At 49.3% G+C, this 16,067-nt stretch overlaps 1 protein-coding gene across 1 annotated transcript in view; it reads left to right on the plus strand.

Moving 5' to 3' along the window:
• Positions 1–2,402: 2,402 nt before the first annotated feature.
• The window catches only part of LOC116810372 (general transcription factor II-I repeat domain-containing protein 2B), a 56,107-nt gene continuing 42,442 nt past the window's right edge, over positions 2,403–16,067 (plus strand). The window contains exon 1 of the mRNA XM_058437050.1: positions 2,403–3,026. The gene's annotated coding sequence lies outside the window, so the exon portion shown is untranslated. The remainder of the gene's footprint in view (positions 3,027–16,067) is intronic.

Below are 16,067 nucleotides of genomic sequence, written 5' to 3' on the forward strand. Positions count from 1 at the left end.
GTCTCCAAAACAAAAAATTAGCTGGGTATGGTGGTGCACACCTGTAATCCCAGCTACTAGGGAGGCTGAGGCAGGAGAATCATTTCAACCTGGGAGACAATGGTTGCAGTGAGCCGAGATTGCGCCACTGCACTCCAGCCTGGGAGAGAGTGAGATTCTGTCTCAGAAAAAAAAAAAAAGTTACTTGGGAACCATTTGATGCATTCAAGTCTTGCTGTTATGCCCTGTTAGGTGGGTATTAGGCAGTGTGCAGTCTAAGGCTAATTTTCCCCTCTAATGAGGCAAGACCTTGCTTAGTCCTCTACCCAATGACCTGTGAATTCTGAACAGGCATTGTTCTTGGCCCTGAGTGTCAAGCACTATTCCAATGCATTCAAATGGTTCTTTCCCTAGAAGCAAGTAATTATGTCACACGTGTATGCTGATGTACTCTGCTACATACTCCAGGGGTTCCTCTGCAGATCTCTGTGGTTCTCTCTGTGCAAAACTCTCTCTGGTACCCTTCCTTATAAGCTGCAGTTACCTTGTTCTTTCTGGACTTAGCTCTGTTACAACCAAGGAAGTCAGCTGGTCTGTCTTAGTTCTCCTTCCCTGTGTGATGACCTGATAAACTCTCAAGTCTGTAAGCTAAGCAATTGCAAGGCTCGCCTCACGTTTACCATCTCTCGAACACTATCTTTTGTCGCCTGATGTCTAGTGTCTTGAAAAAAACATTGTTTCATGCATTTTTTTGTTTATTGTTGCAGCTGCGAGGGTATATCTGGTCTTTGTTACTTCGTCTTGGACAGAAGGGTAAATTAGGACCTTTACTCTGAAATGGACATTTTTGAGAAGAGTGAAATGAGTTACATTTTACAAGATTCTTCTTGTTGCTGTGTTAAGAATGGAAGAGGGCTAAGGGCAGAATTAGGGAGACAAATTAGGAGTCTATAGCAAGAGACAGTGTTGGCTTGCACTCGTGCGGTGCTAGTGGGGGCCATTAGAAATTGGTAGAGGCCAGGCTCGGTGGCTCGTGCCTGTATCCCAACAGTTTTGGAGGCTGAGGAAGGAGGCAGGAGGATCCCTTGAGAACAGCAATTTGAGACCAGCCTGGGCAACACAGGGAGACCTTGTCTCTACAAATAATTTCTTTTTTTTTGGAGAGGCAGAGTCTCACTCTGTCGCCCAGGCTGGAGTACAGTGGTGCGATATCGGCTCACTGTAACCTCCACCTCCTGGGTTCAGGCAATTCTCCTGCCTCAGCCTCCCAAGTAGCTAGGACTACAGGCGCATGCCATCACTAATTTCTTTTGTATTTTAGTAGAGACGGGGTTTCACCTTGTTGCCCAGGCTGGTCTCGAACTCCTGAGCTCAGGCAATCCGACCGCCTTGGCCTCCCAAAGTGCTAGGAATATAGGCGTGAGCCACTGCACCCAGCCTCTACAAATAATTTTTTTTTTTTTTTTGAGATGGAGTCTCGCTCTATCGCCCAGGCTGGAGTGCGGTGGCGTGATCTCGGCTCACTGCAACCTTCGCATCCCAGGTTCCAGAGATTCTCCTGCCTCAGGCTCCCGAGTAGCTGGGATTACAGACTTCCGCCACCACGCCCAGCTAATTTTTGTATTTTTAGTAGAGATGGGGTTTCATCACGTTGGCCAGGCTGGTCTTGAACTCCTGACCTTGTGATCTGCCCACCTTGGCGTCTCAAAGTGCTGGGATTACAAGCGTGAGCCACTGCGCCTGGCCAAATAATTTTTAAAATTTGCTGGGTGAGGTGATGTGCGCCTGTGATCCCATCTACTAGGGAGGCTGAGGTGGGAGGACTGCTTGAGAGCAGAAGGTTGAGGCTGCGGTGAGCTATGATTGCACCACTGCACTCCAACCTGGGTGACAGAGCAAGTCCATCTCCCCTCAACACACACAGCAAAAAAAAAAAAAAAAAGAGAGAAAGTGGTAGAATCAGGGCAAAGTTAGAGCTGCCGGAGGTGTCTGAAGGAATGATGTGGGGCGTGGGAGGAATAAGATGCTTCCAAGGCTTCTGGCTTGAGTAAGTGGAGGAATGGAGTTTCATTCATTGAGCTGGAGAAGACTGCAGGAGGAAGTGTGGGGAGCGTGAGACATGTTCTTCTTGGGATGCCTATTCATTCTCCAAGAGAAAAAATTTTTTTCTTAAGTCGCTGTACAAGTGAAGATTTCAAAGCAGGCGGTTGGTTGGCTATATAGATGTGGAGTTTAGGGGAACGGTCTGGACTGGAGATGAATATTTGGGAGTCATAACCATATGAAAATGTAACCTGGCTGGGCGCGGTGGCTCACACCTGTAATCCCAGCACTTTGGGAGGCCGAGGCAGGCGGATCACGAGGTCAGGAGATCGAGACCATCCTGGCCAACACGGTGAAACCCCGTCTCTACTAAAAAAAAAAAAAAAAAAAAATTAGCCGGGCGTGGTGGCGGGCGCCTATAGTCCCAGCTACTCCGGAGGCTGAGGCAGGAGAATCACTTGAACCAGGGAGGCTGAGGATGCAGTGAGCCAAGATCGCGCCATTGCACTCCAGCCTGGACAACAAGAGCCAAACTCCGTCTCAAAATAAATAAATAAATAACAGCAAGCAACTGCATGCACGTTTGGGGGCGGTGTCCGGGGTGAGAAAGGCCCCGCCAGCAATCCATCCCACAATCAGCGATGGCTGAGGGGGTCTGGACGTCGCGGGACAGGGCTGCACGCCTCCAAGTAAATGCACAGCGCGGCTAAATTGGATTCGACAGCACCGGAAACGGAGACTCCCACTTGGGGCGCTGCGGACACACGAGTCGAGGCTGCCTTCCAGGAAGCAAACAAAAAAAGGGGGGAAAAGGGGGGAAAGAAAGAAAGAAAGAGAAAAAGGAGGGCGAGTGGCGAGCAGGGGCCTCGGCCGCCACCCACACGCCCCGAAGCGTGCTCGTCCCCAGCGCGGGGCTCCCCGCCGCCGCCCTCGGCCATCGGCCGCTCCCTGGTGGCCCAGGCCTCGGACTCCGCGGTCGGCCCGGCGCGGCCCGGCGCCCTCAGGTGCGTACCCCGCCCCCGCCGCCGCCGCCGCCGCCGCCATTAAGGGCGGGTTGCCTTTCGGAACGTCTTCCTCCTGAGGGCCTGGGGAAGGGAGGCCGCCGGCCGCAGCGGTAGGTGGCCCCCCGGGACACCCCGGCGCCCCAAGGCGAGGCACCCCCGAACCCCGATCCTCGCGGGCAAGACCAGCAGTGTGAGGGTGGGGGCGGGGAAGCCTTGCCGCGGGGGCAATGGTCGTACGCACAGAGCGCGCATCCCTTTCCTTCCTGATTGGTCGAGCTGGGGTGTGCGTGATGTCACGCTCCTCCCGTCGTACGTGGGGCGCTCGCGCTGCGTGCCGACGCGCTTGATTGGTTAAATGAGGGGGCGGGGGCCGCCGCTGTTACCAGGCAACTGCGCCCCGGATCCACCCCCTGACGTCACGCGTTGCCTAGAGGCCCAGGTTGTGGATTTTGTCCGTGGGTATGGTCCTCGCGACAGCCTCCGGGGATCTGTTTGTTGGCGGAAAACCAATCCAGACTCCCAAGGAAAAAGGCCGATGCCCGGGAATTTCCCGTTGCAATTCTGGTTTCGAGTTCAAGGGGGAAAAAGGCTCGCAGGGCTGTATTCTCCACCCCTCAAGCCTAAGCTTTCTTGTTTCTTAATAACAGCTTCGTTGAGATCCATTGTAAAATTCACGTTTTAAGAGTGAATAATTCAGTGCACAGAGTTGTGCAACCTTTGCCACTAATTGCAGAACGTTTTCAGCACCCGAGGAGAAGAAACTCAAACCCCATTAGGCCGTCATTCCCCGGTCCCCACCCCGTCCCATCCCCAGCCCCTGGCAATCACTTTTGTCTCCGTGGATTTGCCTATTCTGGACATTTCGTGTGGATAGAATCATCCCAAGAAGTTTTTTGTGTGTCTGGCTTCTTTCCTTCTTTATGGCTGAATAAAAATCCATGATATGAATACACAGCATTTTGATTTTCCATCCATTGATGGCTATTTGGGTAATTTCCACATTTTGGCTGTTATGAATAATACTGCTATGAACATTGGTGTACACGTTTTTGTGCGGACATTTGTTTTCAATTCTCATAGGTGTATACCAAGGACTGGAATTGCTGGGCCAAGCTTTGTGTTTTAAGGAAAAAAAAAAATCATGTTTTAGTTTCGTGCTGGTAATTTGAAGTAAGCAGATGTCTAGATATAAGCTTGGAAACTGGCCAGTTGGAGATTGCTCACGGCTGCAATTGAAGACTCCAGCAGCCTTTTCTCCTCTTTGCTTCCATTTGGAGAGGAAGGCGTCATAGGCTGTGTGACTTCCGTGGACGCGGGGCTTGGCACCGGTTTGCAGTTGGGATCAATCTTCAGTGGCGGTTTGGAGTGGGTCACGGTTCTTCCTGCCTGCCTTCCAGTTTAGTCCCTGACGTCTGCTCCCCAGGGCCCTGGCTCTTCCCCACGCCTTCAGCCTGCACAGTCCCTTCTCTCATTCTCAGGCTGCAGAACCTGGAAGTACAGTTACCCGCTGTTTCAGTTACCTGAGGTCAACCGTGGTCTGAAAATACTACATGGAAAATTCCAGAAATAAACAATTCATAAGTTTTAAATTGCACGCTGTGATGAAATCTCGCGCTGTGCAGCCTGGGCAGTGAATCGTCCCCTTTGTTCAGCGTCTCCACGCTGTGGACGATCCACACCCATAGTCACTTAGTAGCTGGCTGGGTTATCAGATCGACCGTCCCAGTGTCCCAGTGTATGTGTTCAAGTCACCCTTATTTTCCATCATAATGGCCCCAAAGCACAAGAGTAGTGATGCTGGCAATTTGGATAGGCCAAAGAGAAGCCGTAAAGTTCTTCCTCTAAGTGAAAAGGTGAAAGTTCTCGACTTAATCAGGAAAGACAAAAAATCCTATGCTGAGGTTGCTAAGATCTACGGGAAGAATGAATCTTCCATCCGTGAAATTGTGAAGAAGGAAAAAGAAATTCGTGCTAGTTTTGCTGTCTCACCTCCAACTGCTAAAGTGACGGCCACAGTGCGTGATAAGTGCTTAGTTAAGATGGAACAGGCACTGCATTTGTGGGTGGAAGAGATGAACAGAAAACGTGTTCCCACTGACAGCAACATGTTGCGCCAGAAAGCCTTGAGCCTATACCAAGACTTCAGCAAAGGATGCTCTGAAACCGACACCAAGCCATTTACTGCGAGTAAGGGATGGTTACACAGATTCAGGCATAGATTCTCACATCATTACAAGAAGAAGAAGGGTAAGTACGTTACAACAAGTTATATTGAGAGAGAGAGATCACATTCACATAACATTACAGTACTTGATATACTTATTCTATCTTATTATTGTTGTTAATTTCTTACTGTGCCTAATTTATAAATTAAAATTCATCGTAGGTATGTATGCACAGGTTGAACATCCCTAATCCAAAAATCCAGAATGTGAACTGTTCCAAAATCCAAAACTTATTGAATGCTGCTGACCTGATGCAAGTTGAAAATTCCATACCTGTCACCTTTGCTTTATTTTTTTTTAAGACAGTCTTGCCCTGTCGCCCAGGCTGGAGTGCACTGTTGCGATCTCGGCTAACTGTAAGCTCCACCTCCCGGATTCAAGCCATTCTTCTACCTCAGCCTCCAGAGTAGCTGGGATGACAGGCGTGCACCACCACGCCTGGCTAATTTTTATGTTTTTAGTAGAGACGGGGTTTCACCATGTTGGCCAGGCTGGTCTCGAAATCTTGACCTCAGTTGATTCACCCACCTCAGCCTCCCAAAGTGCTGGGATTACAGGCATGAGTCACTGCGCCCGGGAGGCCTTCTTTTTTTTTCTCTTGAGACAGAGTCTTGCCCTGTTGCCCAGGGTCTCGCCCTGTTGAAATGGTGGGATCACAGCCCACTGCAGCCTCAACCTCCTGGGCTCAAGCAATCCTACCATCTCAGCCTCCCGAGTAGCTGGGACCACAGGCATACACCCCCACACCTGGCTAATTTTTAATTTTTTTGTAGAGGCGAAGTCCCATTATGTTGCTGGGCTGGTCCCACTATGTTGCCCGGACTGGCTAACATGGTGAAACCCCGTCTCTACTAAAAATACAAAAATGAGCCAGACATGGTGGTGCACACCTGTAACCCCAGCTACTCGGGAGTCTGAGGCAGGAAAATCACTTGAACCTGGGAGGCGGAGGTTGCAGTGAGCCAAGATCTGTCACTGCACTCCAGCCTGGGAGAGGCTGACAGAGCGAGACTCCATCTCAAAAAAAAAAAGAACATAACAGATTTAGGGTTTGGCACTATCCGCAGTTCCAGGCATCCACTGAGGGTCTTGGAATGAGTCTGCCGAAGATAAGGGGGATAGTCCTGGCCCTTCATTTATCTTGTCCGCCCAGTGGATTCTTCTGCGTTCCTACATGCCCTGAGGCCATTTCATGGGTGTCTGGCTCCTTTTACTGTATTGCTTATGATTCCCCTCCACTCCTTGCCATCAGTATACGTTTTTTTTTGGGAGGGAGGGGATGGAGTCTTGCTCTGTCACTGAGGCTAAAGTGCAGTGGCACGATCACGTCCCACTGCAACCTCCGCCTCCTGAGTTCAAGAGATTCTCCTGCCTCAGCCTCCTGAGTAGCTGGGATTACAGGTGCATGCCACCATGCCCAGATAATTTTTTTTTTTTTTCTGGGATGGAGTTTCGTTCTTGTTGCCCAGGCTGGAGTGCAATGGCACGATCTTGGTGCACTGCAACCTCCGCCTCCCGAGTAGCTGGGATTATAGGCGCCCACCACCACGCCTGTCCTCAGTCTCTCCATGTTGGCCAGGGTTTCACCATGTTGGCCATGCTGATATGGAACTCCTGACCTCAGGTGATCCACCTGCCTCAGCCTCCCAGAGTGCTGGGATTACAGGTATGAGCCACCTCACCTGGCCACTAGTATACATTTTTACATCGCAGGTGCTCATTACATTTTTGTTGAATGGTGAAACATGTACTCTTGAGTTTGTACTTGTAGGCTGAGCTGTGAAGAAGGTGGAATTTATTAATTAAAACCAAGCCTTGCGGCTCGGTGTGGTGGCTCACGCCTGTAATCTCAGCACTTTGGGAGGCTGAGGTGGGAGGATTGCTTGAGTCTAGGGGTTCAAGACTGGCTTGGACAACGTGGCAAAACTCCGTCTCTACCAAAAAAAAAAAAAAATTAGCTGGGTACAGTGGTGTGTGCCTGTGGTCCCAGCTACTTGGGAGGCTGAGGTGGGAGGATTGCTTGAGTCTAGGAGTTCAAGATTGGCCTGGGCAACATGGCAAAACTCCGTCTCTACAAAAAAAAAAAAAAACAAAAATTAGCTGAGTACAGTAGTGTGTGCCTGTGGTCCCAGCTACTTGGGAGGCTGAGGTGGGAGGATCACTTAAGCTTGGGAGTCCCAGGCTGCAGGGAGCTATGATCATGCCACTACACTCCAGTCTGGGTGATAGAGCAAGACCCTATCTCAAAAGAAAAAAGCAAGACAAAACAGAAAACAAGTCCCGGGTCTGGGTGCAGTGTCTCATTCCTATAATTCCAGTATTTTGAGAGACTGAGGCAGGAGAATCGCTTGAGCCTAGGAGTTCAAGACCAGCTTGGGCAACATAGTGAAACTTTGTCTCTACCAAAAAAAAAAAAAAAAAAAAAAAAAAATCTAAATTAGCCAGGCGCGTGGTAAGCTGTGATGATACCACTGCACTTCGATCTGGAGTACAGAGCAAGACTCTGTCTCAAAACCAAAACAAAACAAAAAAACTAAGCCCTTTAAAACCTGAAAAATTAATCTTTGGAAAGGAAAATCTAGAAACAGTTTTTAAAAATAAACCAGTCCTCTATTTCAAGATTTCAGAGTTTTCATAAAGGGAGTGGATGACATTCCAAATGATGAAAGGTTGTAAGGGACAGATACAGATTCTAGATCAGTGATGGGCAAACTTTGTTTGTAAGGATAGTAAATATTTTTGGCTTTGGGGACATGGGGTCTTTGTCACATGCATGCAAACCTTCTTTTGCAGGAAAGCAGCTGTAGACAAGATGTAACAAGTGAATGTGACTGTGTTCTGACAAAGCTTAATTTACAAAAATAGGCTGCGGTCTGGATTTGACCTGTAGGCTGGAGATTGTTCTAGGTATTTGCTTTTCGTTAGTAAAATATCACATTAGAAGGACAGAAACTCCTCCAGGATTGCTGGGAAGACAAAATGAGATTTGGAAGTTTTTGGAGTTTACATCTACAGTTTTAAAAGAGCAAAAAGGGCCAGGCATGGTGGCTCATGCCTGTAATCCCAGCGTTTTGGGAGGCTGAGCGGGGCAGATCACCTTAGGTCAGGAGTTTGAGACCAGCCTGGGCAACATGGCGAAACCCCCTCTCTACAAAAAATACGAAAATTAGCTGAACATGGTGGTGCATGCCTGGGATTCCAGCTACTCAGGAGGCTGAGGTGGGAAGATTACCCGAGCCCGGGGAGGCAGAGGCTGCAGTGAGCTGTGATTGCGCCACTGCATTCCAGACTGGGTGACGGAGTGAGACCCTGCCTCAAAAAAGTGATGATAATTATTATGAAACACTTGTTTTTAAAATGATTACTGGTAGCATAGTTGACGCCAACTGATAGTATCTTTTTTTGAATTCCACCTGGTATCATCCTGCTTATTATTTTATTCTTTGGTTTTTTCAATTTTTTAATTTCTATTTTTGTTTGTGTTTTTATTTTTATTTTCTTTTTTGTTAAAAAGCAGACTTTTGGGCCGGGCGCGGTGGCTCACGCTTGTAATCCCAGCACTTTGGGAGGCCGAGGCGGGCGGATCACGAGGTCAGGAGATCGAGACCACAGTGAAACCCCGTCTCTACTAAAAATACAAAAAATTAGCCGGGCGTGGTGGCGGGCGCCTGTAGTCCCAGCTACTCGGAGAGGCTGAGGCAGGAGAATGGCGTGACCTGGGAGGCGGGGCTTGCAGTGGGCCCGGATCCCGCCCCTGCCCCCCCGCCCGGGGGGACAGAGCGAGGCTCCGTCTCAAAAAAAAAAAAAAAAAAGCAGACTTTTGACATCAGAGCCTGTTTAGGGATTACTGTGGTATATTCTGGGGATGACAGAACTGTTTTATACCTTAATTTTATAGTAGCTATATAACTTTATATATGTCAAAATTCACAGGGGCCAAGCAGGTGACTGACACCTGTAATCCCAACACTTTGGGAGGCCAAGGTGGCAGATCACCTGAGGTCAGGAGTTCGAGACCAGCCTGGGCAACATGGTGAAACCTCCTATTTAAAAAAAAAGGAAAATGAGTTGGGCATGATGGCACACACCCGTGGTCCCAGCTACTCAGGAGGCTGAGGCACGAGGATTGCTTGAGCCCGGGATGGGGAAGTTGCAGTGAGCTGAGAGTGCACCACTGCACTCCAGCCTGGGTGACAGAGTGAGACCCTGTCTCAAAAAAGAAAAAAAAAAAATCGGCCGGGCACGGTGGCTCACGCCTGTAATCCCAGCATCCCAGCACTTTGGGAGGCCAAGGCGGGTGGATCACGAGGTCAAGAGATCGAGACCATCCTGGCCAACGTGGCAAAACCCTGTGTGTACTAAAAATACAAAAATTAGCTGGGTGTGGTGGCGCACAATCTGTAGTCCCAACTACTCAGGAGGCTGAGGCAGAAGAATCGCTTGAACCAGGGAGGCGGAGGTAGTAGTGAGCTAAGATCATGCCATTGCATTCCAGCCTGGGCAAAAAGAGTGAAACTCCATCTTAAAATAAATAAATAAATAAAAATAATAGAACTGTACATTGGAAAGGGTGAACTTTGCTATATAAAAATTATACTGGCTGGGCGCAGTGGCTCACGCTTGTAATCCCAGCATTTTGGGAGGCCAAGGCGGGTGGATCACAAGGTCAGGAGATCAAGACCACCGTGAAACCCCATCTCTACTAAAAAATACAAAAAATTAGCCGGGCGTGGTGGCGGCCTGCCTGTAGTCCCAGCTACTCGGAGAGGCTGAGGCAGGAGAATGGCGTGAACCTGGGAGGCGGAGCTTGCAGTGAGCCGAGATTGCGCCACTGCACTCCAGCCTGGGCGACAGAGCGAGACTCCGTCTCAAAAAAAAAAATAAATAAATAATAAATTAAAAAATAATTATACTTAGATATTAAAACATTTTTGGCTGACTCTGGGCACACTGCCTATGGGTCAGCCCTGCTTCTCAAGGTGCATAAAAAAAAATTAAGTGACATAAACAAGTATTTCATCTTTATAAATAAATAAATGAAACATATCCTCATCTAGTCTAGTTTACATCAGGTAAAAGAATTTTTATTTAAAAACTTTTTCCTTTTTTTTTTTTTTTTTGGAGACGGAGTCTTGCTCTGTCGCCCAGGCTGGAGTGCAGTGGCGCGATCTCGGCTCACTGCAACCTCCGCCTCCCGGGCTCACGCCATTCTCCTGCCTCAGCCTCTCCGAGTAGCTGGGACTACAGGCGCCCGCCACCACGCCCGGCTAATTTTTTTTGTATTTTTGGTAGAGACGGGGTTTCACCGTGGTCTCGATCTCCTGACCTCGTGATCCGCCCGCCTCGGCCTCCCAAAGTGCTGGGATTACAAGCGTGAGCCACCGCGCCCGGCCCAAAACTTTTTCCTTTATGTCAGGCTGGGCGAGGTGGCTCATGCCTGTAATCCCGGCACTTTGGGAGGTCAAGGCGGGTGGATAATTTGAGGTCAGGAGTTCAAGACCAACCTGGCCAACATGGTGAAACCCCGTCTCTACTAAAAACAGAAAAACTAGCTGGGCATTGTGGCAGATGCCTGTAATCCCAGATAATCCAGAGACTGAGGCAGGAGAATCGCTTGAACCAGGGAGGCAGAGGTTACAGTGAGCCAAGATCGTGCCACTGCACTCCAGCTTGGGCGACAGAGCGAGACTCTGTCTCAAAATAAATAAATAAATAAATAAATGAAACATAATCCTCATCTACTCTAGTTTACATCAGGTAAAAGAATTTTCAGCCAGGCCTGGTAGCTCATGCCTGTAATCCCAGCACTTTGGGAGGCCGAGGCAGGTGGATCACCTGAGGTCAGGGGTTCAAGACCAGCCTGACCAATATGGGGAAACCTTGTCTCTACTAAAAGTACAAAAATTAGCTGGGCATGCCAGGAGTGGTGGCTCACACCTGTAATCCCAGCACTTTGGGTGACCAAGGCAGGTGGATCACGAGGTCAGGAGATTAAGACCATCCTGGCTAACACGGTGAAACCCTGTCTCTACTAAAAATACAAAGAATTAGCTGGGCACGGTGGCACGTGCCTATAGTCCCAGCTACTCAGGAGGCTGAGGCAGGAGAATCGCTTGAACCCGGGAGGCGGAGGTTGCAGTGAGCCCAGATCAAGCCACTGCACTCCAGCCTGGGCAGCAAGAGCAAAACTCTGTCTGAAAAAAAAAAAAAAGAACTTTCATTTAAAACTTTTTTTTTTAATTTCACAGGAAATGGATTGCATGATTGTTTTTGTTTTTTGGTTTTTGTTTTTTTGAGACGGAGTCTCGCTCTGTCGCCCAGGCTGGAGTGCAGTGGCGCAATCTCGGCTCACTGCAAGCTCCGCCTCCCGGGTTCACGCCATTCTCCTGCCTCAGCCTCTCTGAGTAGCTGGGACTACAGGCGCCCGCCACCATGCCCGGCTAATTTTTTTTTTTTTTTGTATTTTTAGTAGAGACGGGGTTTCACGGTGGTCTCGATCTCCTGACCTCGTGATCCGCCCGCCTCGGCCTCCCAAAGTGCTGGGATTATGAGCGTGAGCCACCGCACCCGGCCTGCATGATTGTTTTGACCATTTTTCTTCATGCTAAATAAAGTATGAAGACTTAAGCATTGAGTTAAGAGATCGGTGTTTTGATTGCCTTTTGGTAGGTGTCAGGGAGAGACCTCTCTGAGTTTGGAGGTTGTTTTAAGCACGCGGGGTGCCTTGATTCTAGTAATTTTGTGTGTGCATTTCACACAACAACCCATACATAAATATCTTAGAATTCATCTTCCAGGCACTTGAGAATGAAGGGAGCATTGTTAATAATTTCATTGGCAGGGTGAGCATGGGCTAGGACTGTCCCACCTGGGACATGTGGTCACCCGCCTTATTTTCCCCTCCTGGGGCCTTTCTTCTGTTTGCCTTTCTGCTCCTCCACTGCGGTTGCAGCCTCTGCCGTTCCTTAAACGATCTGCACACCCGCCAACAGGCTCCCATGCTCTCTGCGTCCTTTCACAGAAAATATTTCCCTTGGAGGGTGTGTGGATTTTAAATTGGGTGATCGTAAAAGCATCGGCGCGTAGAATGTAGTTCAGTACATGTTAATTTTCTTTTTTCCATCCAACCTCTCCTTGATTTTATTTGATTTTTAAAAATCTCTTTAGCCGGGCGCGGTGGCTCACGCCTGTCATCCCACCACTTTGGGAGGCCAAGGAGGGCAGATCGCTTGAGGTCAGGAGTTTGAGACTGGCCTGGCCAATGTGATGAAACCCTGTGTCTACTAAAAATACAAAAATTAGCCAGGCATGGTGACCCAAGCCTGTAATGCCAGCTACTTGGGAGGCTGAGGCAGGAGAATTGCTTGAACCCGGGAGGCGGAGGTTGCAGTGAGCTGAGATCGTGCCTCTGCATTCCAGCCTGGGCGACAGAGTGAGACTCCATCTCAGAAACAAATAAATAGATACAATAAAAACTGTTTTATTGAGATATAATTCATATACAATTCACCCATTTGAAGTGTACAGTTCAGGCCATACACGGTGGCTCATGCCTGTAATCCCAACACTCTGGGAGGCTAAGGTGGAAGGATCGTTTGAGCCCAGGAGTTTGAGACCAGCATGGGCAACATATTGAGACCTCTCTACAAAAATAGAAAATTAGCTGAGTGTGGTGGCACATGCCTGTCATCTTAGCTACTCTGGAGGCTGAGGCAGGAGCATTGCTTGAGCCCAGGAGGTCAAGGCTGCAGTGATTGCGCCACTGCACTCCAACTATGATCATGTCACTGCACTTCAGCCTGGGTGACAAGAGTGAGACCCTGTCAGAAAAAATAAAGAAAAATTTAAAAAATAGGGGTGGGCATGGTGCCTCACATCTATAATCCCAGCACTTTGGGAGGCCAAGGAGGGTGGATCACCTGAGGTCAGGAGTTCAAGACCAGCCTGGGCAACATGGCGAAACCTCATCTCTACTACAAATACAAAAAATTAGCTGGACGTGGTGGTGCACGCCTGTAATCCTAGCTACTCAGGAGGCTGAGGCAGGAGAATCGCTTGAACCCAGAAGGCAGAGGTTGCAGTGAACCATGATTGTGCCACTGCACTCCAGCCTGGGAGACAGAGCAAGACCCCATCTCAAAAAAAAGAAGAAAATTAAAAAAATAAAGTGTACTGTTCAGTGGTTTCTTAAAATATATTCATAGATTTGCACAACAATCATCACAGTCAATTTTTGTTTTGTTTTGTTTTTTGTGAGACGGAGTCTCGCCCTGTTGCCCAGGCTGGAGTGCAGTGGTGGGATCTCAGCTCACTGCAACCTCCGCCTCCCGGGTTCAAGAGATTCTCCTGCCTCAGCCTCCCGAGTAGCTGGGACTACAGGCGTGTGCCACCACTCCCGGCTAATTTTTGTATTTTTAGTAGAGACAAGGTTTCACCATGCTGGCCAGGATGGTCTCGATCTCTTGACCTCGTGATTCGTCCACCTTGGCCTCCCAAAGTGCTGGGATTACAGGCGTGAGCCACCGTGCCCAGCCATCACAGTCAATTTTTGAACATTTTCATCACTCTGAAACCTTTTACCCTTTAGCTATCAACCCCAAATAACCACTAATCTACTCTCAGTTCCTATAGATTTCCCTATTCTAGAAATTTAATATGAATGGAATTACATAATATGTGACTCCTTTGGATTTTAAGTTGAAGGGATTCAGAAAAGGTCAGAAGTGAAAGAAACATTCATAGGAAGTAGTTGATTGAGCCAGGTGCAGTGGCTCACAGCTGTAATCCCAGTGTGGCTGAGGGGGAAGGATGGCTTGAGTCCAGGAGTTGGAGGCTGCAGTGAGCCATGATCGAGCCACTGCACTCCAGCCTGGGTGACATTGTGAGACTCTGACTCTTCGAAATAAAAAAGCTGACCAGGTTCATTGGCTCATGCCTGTAATCCCAGGGCTTCGGGAGGCCAAGGCAGGCAGATCACTTGAGGTTGGGAGTTCAAGACCAGCCTGGCCAACATGATGAAACCCCACCTCTACTAAAAACACAAAAAATTAGCCGAGCATGGTGGCAGCTGCCTGTAATTCCAGCTACTCGGGAGGCTGAGGCAGGAGAATTGCTTGAACCCCAGAAGTGGCGGTTGCAGTGAGCCGAGATCATGCCACTGCACTCCAGCCTGGGTGACAGAGCGAGACTCCATGTCAAAAAAATAAAAATAAAAATAAAAAATGCTAGACGTGGTAGCTCACGCCTGTAGTCCCAGCACTCTGGAAGGCTGAGGCGTGTGGATTACCTGAGGTTAGGAGTTCAAGACCAGCCTGGCCAACATGGTGAAACTCCGTCTCTACTAAAAAATACAAAACTTAGCTGGGCCCGGTGGCGGGTGCCTATAATCCCAGCTACTTGGGAGGCTGAGGCAAGAGAGTTGCTTGAATCCAGGAGGCAGAGGTTGCAGATCGCGCCACTGCACTCCAGCCTGGGTGACAGAGTAAGACCTTGTCTCAAAAAATATATATATAAATAAATAAACAAACAGTTGATTTAGTATTTTCTCCAATAGACAAGATGCCTGAATACAGCCTGCAGCTCTCTTGGCGTGTAGTCCCGTGGGGACCAGTGCATCAGGTGCTTCCTAAGCTGGCATCACCTGCCTGGCCCGATGCCTCCTCTGGAATTAATTGTTAATGCCACCTCCTGATGGCAGTTTCTTTCTGGGAAGAGGAGAGAAGAGAGGGAGCTGTCCCCAAGTGAAGGGTGCAGGGAAGGCTCCATGAATAGTCTCAACTAAATACCGTCCAGGAAGGAACCTTGGGAGGAGCAAAGAACAGTGAACTTCCAGTGTGACCTGGATGCACCCATTCCCAGAAAGCAGGAAGCCCAGAGAAGGCCCGTGGGTCACCGTCCCCAGGGTGCTTTCCATCCTGCAGGGCTCGCTGCATGCCCTGAAAGTTATGATAAAGACATAGGACCAGCTGGGTGTGGTGGCTCACGCCTGTAATCCCAGCACTTTGGGAGGCCGAGGCGGGCGGATCACGAGGTCAGGAGATGGAGACCATCCTGGCTAACATGGTGAAACCCCGTCTCTACTAAAAATACAAAAAATTAGCTGGGCATGGTGGCGGGTGCCTGTAGTCCCAGCTACTTGGGAGGCTGAGGCAGGAGAATGGCTTGAACCTGGGAGGCGGAGCTTGCAGTGAGCGGAGATCGTGCCAGTGCACTCCAGCCTGGGCGACAGAGCGAGACTCCGTCTCAAAAAAAAAAAAAAAAAAGACGTAGGACCTTCATCACCAGGGGCGCCCCGTGGGCTGTTGCTGTGGCATCTTCCTTTTTTTTTTTTTTAAACGGAATCTTACTCTGTTGCCCCACCTGGAGGGCAGTGGCACAATCTTGGCTCACTGCAACCTCCGCCTCCTGGGTTCAAGCAATTCTCCTGCCTCAGCCTCTGGAGTAGCTGGGATTACAGGTGTCTGCCACCATGCCTGGCTAATTTTTAGTAGAGAAGGGGGGGGTCTCACCATGTTGGCCAGGCTGGTCTCGAACTCCTGACCTCAAGCGATCCACTCACCTCAGCCTCCAAAAGTGTTGGGATTATAGGCGTGAGCCACCGCGCCGGTGCCATTTCTTTTTTTTTTTTTTTTTTCACCCAGGCTGGAGTGCAGTGGCGCAATCTCGGCTCACTGCAAGCTCCGCCTCCCGGGTTCACGCCATTCTCCTGCCTCAGCCTCTCCGAGTAGCTGGGACTACAGGCGCCCGCCACCACGCCCGGCTAATTTTTTATATTTTTTAGTAGAGACGGGGTTTCACCGTGGTCTCGATCTCCTGA

Source organism: Hylobates moloch, unplaced genomic scaffold, assembly GCF_009828535.3.
Source record: "Hylobates moloch isolate HMO894 unplaced genomic scaffold, HMol_V3 SCAFFOLD_1, whole genome shotgun sequence".
Classification (NCBI taxonomy): Eukaryota; Metazoa; Chordata; class Mammalia; order Primates; family Hylobatidae; genus Hylobates; species Hylobates moloch.